Raw genomic sequence first — 7421 nt, 5'->3', positions numbered from 1 at the left:
GAAACCATTAACGTTCACAAGAAAGTAAGAAATCTTTGCAATACTATTTCATTGTATCATCATATGTTTTCCTTCCTGAAAAACCAATGAAGAATGGCAGTTTTATATGTAAAACAGTTTTATATGTACCCTTTATACGGATGACATTTTCCTAAAAGCCTAGAATAATTTCACATTTGCAGAAAAATATTCTGTTCCCATATTAAATCTGAGTAAAATTCAAATCTATATTAGCATCTCATTACTTTTTGGAAAAAGTGAATGCCACACTTAATGGAAAATGCTCACTGTCTGTCCTCACTGCTTTTGTGGGCTTCTTAGCAAGGTTGTCCTGGGATCCAGGAGGGCTGGACCACAGCTACATCCTTGTTAAAACAGTCACCCGGTGTGAATGTTGGCCTTTAGTTTTTCCTTCCTTTCCCCTCTCCCATCCCTACATTGTTTCAGCTGCCAGCTCCCTAATATTTTTTTCTGAAGCAAGGGAAAGGGAAGGGCAAACATGACTTTGAAAGAATAACATTTCTTTCTATGGACTTAAATAGAACATTCAACACAAAACATCCTGTGTTTTCTTTTAGTTGATGACACACTGACTGTAGGAATGAGTGAACTAAAAACCAGGGCTTGATATTCAAATGGAGGTTATTTTAGTTGCATACTACCTGATCAAGGGAAAGTTGTTAAACTATTTTAAATTATAACCTGTTCGTTTCTCCTCTATACTCCTGATCTCCTTATCTTGCTGTGCGTTTCTTTTCTCCATTTTATATATCACTTTCTAATGTGTGTTTATTACGTTTTTTGTTCATTATCCCACTCTCCTGCCTATGATGGAAGTCCATGAGAGCAAGCAGCTTTATCCGTTTTGCTCACTGTTAGATTCCCTGTTTTAAAAATATCACCTGGCCCAGCATGGGTGCTCAATAAATATTTGCAGCATGAATTAATGAACTAGTTTCTTTCTCAGTGTCTTTTTCTATACAATTATAGTGAAAATAACTGGTACAAATAAGGTACAAAAACATCTTATAAATAATGTGCTTATACCTAGTAGATACACTTGAAAGTACAGCTCTGCTGGGAGTGTACGTATCTTAGTTGGTGAAGAAGAGATATTAAAAGAGTTAGATTAAAAAGAAGCACCTTGTCACTCTCTATTCTCTTATTTACTCTGCTTTATTTTTCTTCGAACCCTGACTCCTAACACCAAACATAATATATTTATTTGCTTATTGTCCACCTCCTCATACTAGAATGTAAGCTTTTTAAGGACAGGTTCTTGTGTGTTTTGTTCACTATTATAGCCCCATTGCTTGGATTCATGCCTGATGCAGAGTAAGCACCCAATACATATTTGTTGAATGAACAAATGTATGTTTGAATGAATGTGTTTATTTTAGACTGTATTCATGCCTGCCTCTGGCTCCATATACAGACTCTTTGGAATGACTGTTCACTAAGACCTTAGTACTGTTGAGGTGGATGATGGGTGGGGAGATAAAGGGAAGAAGATGACCAAGATTATACTAGTATGTGTAAAGTTCTTCATTAATTGTGAGAAAGATGCCTCACTCATTATATATGTGTGGTATAGTATGAGCCTACGGACGGTGGTTTGGGTCCTGAAACATCCACCTATTTTCAGAATACACTAAAATTATTTCTTAATTTCTTGATGTCACATTTTTATTATTAGTAAAATTAAAACAATGTTACCTTACCCAGGGCTATAATGGGAGAACAGAGAGGGACTGACACATAGAAGTTGGTCAGTAAATGTTAGCTATCATCGTCATCATCATCATCATTATCAACATCGTCATCCAAGGGTTGGTGAACTACAGCTGGTGGGCCAAATCTGGCCTGTGGTATACTTTTATAAATAAAGTTTTATTTAACACAGTGCATTAATTTTCTTATTGTCTCTGGCTGCTTTTATATTACAACAGCAGAATTGAGTCATGCCTTGCAAATCCTAAATATTTGCCCTCTCATCCTTGATAGAAAAAGTTTGGAAACTTTTATCTAGAAAGTGGTCTAGCAAAGTGTGGTTCATGGATGACTTTGACCTGCAAACTACTTGTTATTGGTTCATGACAAGGTGAGTACAGAAATTATGAGTAACTATTTAGAAACTTTTATAACAATTTAAGAATGCTGCTGACACCTAAGTGCATTATTTTGACATCTAAGTGCATGATTTTGGTTTATACAAAAGTATTGATTCGTGACAGATTGGAAATTTAAGAAAAAGAAAACCTGGCCTTTTCCACTGGAATAGAGGTGGGTGTTTTGTAATGGGATTTTGTTGTATTGGTGACTTAGTAAGACATATTCACGTGGCTTCAGATGGAAACATCTGGGGGCCCATCAGGTGGGAATGACAAACATGTCCTGAGATTGCAAGTGACCTGGGAAGGTTGATGAGCATGCACATTAATAACGTCACACAAATGGATTTTATGCAGATGGATGGGCCAGCCACAGTTCACTTATCAGCTAATACAGTTGTAATGTGTTGCTTCATATCTGAGAGAAGGCAGCACCTTAGGATATTATGTGTGTCTCACTTACATACATAAATGAATTCCCTTTAGAGGTAGAGGTAGATGAATTTTAAGTCAATAAGTCATCTTGTCTCAATAGTAAGCCAAAAACTTTCCTGGAAATCTAGCAAAACAACAGTTCTATGACCAGCCTTATGTTTTGTTGCATGTGTGCATAAAAAATGCAGATTGACTCTTTCCTTTTCTGTTTTAGAATTGGTTCCAAACAGTAAAGCCTGCCAGAAAAAACAGACAAACTCTCAGGAACAACAATGCCCATTATGTGTGGAGTAGAAGCTGCCAGACTTTGATTACTGGCCAGACATTAACCCCTTTGGTGTCTTAGGAGGGAAAATGCCAAGTCTGAATCCAGACGTTTCCAGGACTTTACAGTCATTCATGGTGTGAGACCAGGTGATTTATAATGACTTGCACACACACAAAAAAAAAGACTACTGGGAGAAGGAAGTACAAGTCAAAGGCCGCATCTCCTTGCTTCCTGAATTCTGCCATGATTCATTCCAGCAAGTGGACATAGACCTGATCACCTCTGCTTTTCCCTTTGTTAGCCTGCCTGGTCATGGATGAGAAGCACGCTGCTCTTGCTACCTTCTTGTGGTGGTTTGGATCCTGAAACATCCACCCATTTTCAGAATAAACTAAAATGATTTCTGAATTTCTTGAAGTGACATTTGCATTATTTGTAAGATTAAACCAATGTTACCTAACCCATGGCTATTGTGGGAGAGTAGAGAGGGATTGACACGTAGAAGCTGGTCAGTAAATGTTAGCTATCATTGTCATCATCATCATCATTATCAACATCATCATCCAAGGGTTGGATGATGTTTTCCTGTTTTTGCCCAGGTGTCAGAAGGAGGGTGGTAAATTTGGCACTCAAGAGGGAAACTTATGTGCTTCATGAGGTCATTGCTTACAGTACAACTACTAAAAGAGCATTGCCTGCAAACTCTTTTGTGATCAGTTTCTTCCCTTCTCTCATATACCCTCTGTAGGTCCACTGATTGCATTTTGAGAGCTCAGATAAGCAGAGAGCAATGCAATTTGTCACGGAAGGATGATTATGTATATGCACTGTTATGTGTATGTATATACAGTATGTGTATATATGCGTATGTATATATAGTATGTGTATTTCATTTGTTCTTTTACCATATCCTTCAATATGTATTTACTGATGATTTATTATGAGAGGCTGAGAATATCAAGTTAATTATAATTAATTATAATAATAACTACTCTTTATTATGAATATATTGCATATCAACATTATGCCAAATATTTTACATATATATATTTCAGTTACCTAAAAACCTTTATGAAATAGCCCCATTTTATGCATTAGTAAACCAAGATCCAGAAAACTCAAGGGCATGCAGCTAGTTAATGTCAGAGCTAGGATTCGCATTCAGATCTGTCTGATGCAAAACCCATTTCCTTATTCACTTTGTTAAATTGCCTTCCCAAAGATGAATGACATGATACAAAGGCATTTACCTACTTTATTGGAATTCACATTCTGGTTGGCGAAAAAGGCATATGATGCAGAACATAAAAGGCTATAATACAACTATATACAAAATACCATGATTAACTCATTCTCTTATGGGATGGGAGAAGGTGGGAGAGGATAGAAGAAGGCCTCATAGGGCAAGTCGTGGTTGAGCTATGCCTCTGGGGTGTGGGATATTCACTCAGCAGAGAGAGAAAAGGTAGGGGCTGGAGAGGAGAAAGAGAGAGAGAGGTAGGGAGGTATAGAGGGAGGGACGGAGAGACAGACTTCAGCTGGGTGTGACTTTGTTTTGTAGGACAAGATGTAGACTTGTTCAGGTGCAAAGGAGACATCTGTAGCTAGTTAGTGGGAAGTTCTTCAAGGCTGTTTCTCCACTGACCAAGCCCATATATTTTTCCTCTTTGTTCTCCTTTAGCTATTTCCATGCCTAACTCGAAGGAGACACAGGGAGAAAGTGAGCTCAGCCCGGGTAAATTGGAGGTTGTGATGACTTCGAGGAAGCCTCAGTAAAGAGAAACAAAGACAACACTGGCCTGCTGCTCTGTGCAATGGTGGGACCCTTGTGGGATAACTGTTGTAGGAATGAAGGTGTCTAGCCTCTCTAGAAATGAAAATGTAAGTTTGGCTGTGGTTGAGTATTGAATGGAGGCAAAAAGAAACTGACATATTTGCTCCTTTTCAATTGTTTGTTTCACCCTGAGGGGCATGGCTGCCTAATTTTTTTCTCCAGAGATAGGTGGACAGATAAAGACAGGAAAGTAACATCCACAGACTGCCCTCTGTGAAGGTGACAGTGATGAAGGGAATGCGTGATCTGAACACTGGTAAATAAAGTGACAGCATATTTCCCTAGCCAGGAGAGCAATCTGGCTTAAAAGAAACGAGAACAATGACATTACTGCCAGGCTGCTCCTAAGCCTTTGGCTATTCTGTTCAGTACAAATAAAAAGCAGTGAACATAGCTGTGACCCACCTTGTTGGCAACCACAGTGTCACAATTCTTTGGGGCTTCACTTTGAGAAATTGAGACCTACCTACCTTAACCCTGGGGGTTTAAGCTTTCAGACTGGAATGACAACTGAACTATTCATTTGCAGTAATTCTGGATTTTGTGCATATTTTAAAAAGGAATACCAGGCTTGCCTATATTCATTACAAAGTCCTCCCAGCTTTCAAATCTTCCAATACAATGTCTCTTCTCTAGTCTTTTAAGCACATCCTGTGACTGGATATGATTATGGGAGATTTACATGCATCCTTGTCTATTGTATCAAAAGATCAGGGAATAAAATGCCCATCATTAAAATCCCAAAGTGATTGGATTGGCATGAGGAATGGGGATGGGGCTGGCATGGGAGAGAGGGCTCTGACTCTGAGATTTCATGAAATGCAAAACAATAGGACAGCTGCTCTTCCATAAACAGATTATTATTATTATTTCTACCTAGACAGCTTGATAGCAGCCATTATCTTCTTTCTGGGTGTCTTATCAAGTTCCGGCTGTGTGCAGCATGGGTGATAAGGAATGAGAAATGTCACCCATGGGATTGCCAAGGATTATTTCTATGCACTGCTGTTCAGCAACAGCCAATCCCTCAGAACTGAGAAGTAGTCCCATTGTTCACGCTGGGCAGTTGCTATTCTGACTATCCCAAGAAAGCAGAAAAGGGATGTAGTTGCCATTGTGCAAAAGATTGATATTTCATTACTCTCAGCTAAAGTTCAAGCAGTCTTGATTTTGAAAAGCAGAATCATCATGAAACATCTTTGAAGAGAGAGAAGACAAGGGAAGAAAAGAAGAATGAAATGAGTTCAGAGCTTTTTAGAACTGTGAGAGAGTGCGAAAAAAGAAAGGTGTAATACTTTCAAACAGTGGAAGTTAAAATACCAGGCGTCTAAGCCTCAACGAAACCGAGCAGCATCACATCACCATGACTTGTAGTCCAGCTGTTTATTGCAAAGACTCCGTCCAGCATTACTCACCAGAAAATAGTTAGCTTTGTATCTGGCATTATTTTAATAAAAAAAAAAAAAAAAGCTAACTTACTAGATTTCTGTTTGTCTGTGTTTCATACAAGATTCTTGAATGAAAATAATCTATTGATATTTAACATTTTTCCTTTCCTTCTCGATGAGAAAATAAACATTTTATTATACATGCAGATGTGCTGGCTAAATATTTCAGGAAAAAAAAAATCTCTTCATTGTTTTGTTCCAGTATCTCAGCTTTCCAACCCTGTATCTTCCTAGAGAAAAGACTTCATTAGAAAAAAATTAAAACTGAAGTGTATGACTAACCCGTACTGTATTCAAAGAGAATTCCCCACAAAGTGTTCAGAGTGCTTTAGTCTTCTTTATACACAGTTTTAGGGTCATGCTGATATTATAATGTAAGCTGCTTGGAAATGAGCCAAGTCAAATTTTTCCAACATTTTATATCACTATTCTGAAATTGGAATTTCAAATGAATAAAATGCTTTGCTCTTAAACTAACGACTTCAGAAATGAGATCCTAGTCAGGAATTATTACAATAGGAAGTGAGAGGAGGTTGGGAAGGTAAAGAGCAAAAGGAGGGCACAGAGGGAGAAAGGAGGATGCAGGAAAAGAGGAAGGAGCTTTGACTCCCCTGTGAAGTGTGAGCTCCAGGAGGGCAAGAACCTTCCCCTTATGTTTGTACAACACCTCATATAGAGTAAACACTCAGGAGATATTTGTTAAATGAATTAGTGAGAGAGCCATAGAAAAAATGGTTTTGGTGTTAAGATATGTAACGGAACATTCCCCTAACAAAATACATTATTTTAGTTTTTCAGCCCTGAAGCATTTTTACTAGGAAACAAAGAGATTCTCCAACTTTAATACACATATTAATTATCTGAGAGCCTTGTAAAAAAATCCAGATTCTGATTCAATAGGTCTGGGATAGGCTCTGAGATTCTGCATTTCTATCAAGCTCTCAAGGGATGTGGATGCTATTGGCTCACGGAATACGCTCTGAGTAACAATGTGTTCGAGTAGTGCATGGGGTACTGGGCTGGGAGTCATGAGCTCTGAGTTCTAATCTCTGGCACAAACCATCTGTGCTTTTAAGATAAGTGATTAGCTTTCCTAGTCTCAGTCTCCCCATGTAGCTAATGACTGGTTGCATCTACATAATTTCTAGAGTTCTTACAACCTTAATATTTTGAAATTTAAAAAGAAAAGAAAGAACTTAGAGAATGTCCAGGTTAACTCGGTCTCCTGAAATCCTAGTGAGGCAAAATCACTCCCTTCCAAAGTTGCACAGGGGATTTGTCCTGTGTGAATTGTGCTACAGCTGATTCCCTGGTTTCTAGTAGAG

At 38.2% G+C, this 7421-nt stretch overlaps 1 long non-coding RNA gene across 1 annotated transcript; it reads left to right on the top strand.

Moving 5' to 3' along the window:
- The first annotated feature begins 3413 nt into the window (after positions 1–3413).
- On the top strand, positions 3414–6242 carry LOC111550181. Its single transcript, XR_002733963.1, has 2 exons — positions 3414–3650; positions 4496–6242. It is a non-coding gene; the product is annotated as an uncharacterized LOC111550181 (long non-coding RNA).
- The last annotated feature ends 1179 nt before the right edge of the window (positions 6243–7421 follow it).

This window comes from Piliocolobus tephrosceles, chromosome 10 (genome assembly GCF_002776525.5).
Source record: "Piliocolobus tephrosceles isolate RC106 chromosome 10, ASM277652v3, whole genome shotgun sequence".
Lineage (NCBI taxonomy): Eukaryota > Metazoa > Chordata > Mammalia > Primates > Cercopithecidae > Piliocolobus > Piliocolobus tephrosceles.
Note: the sequence above shows the minus strand (reverse complement) of the source record. Positions and strands in the feature narration are given on the sequence as shown.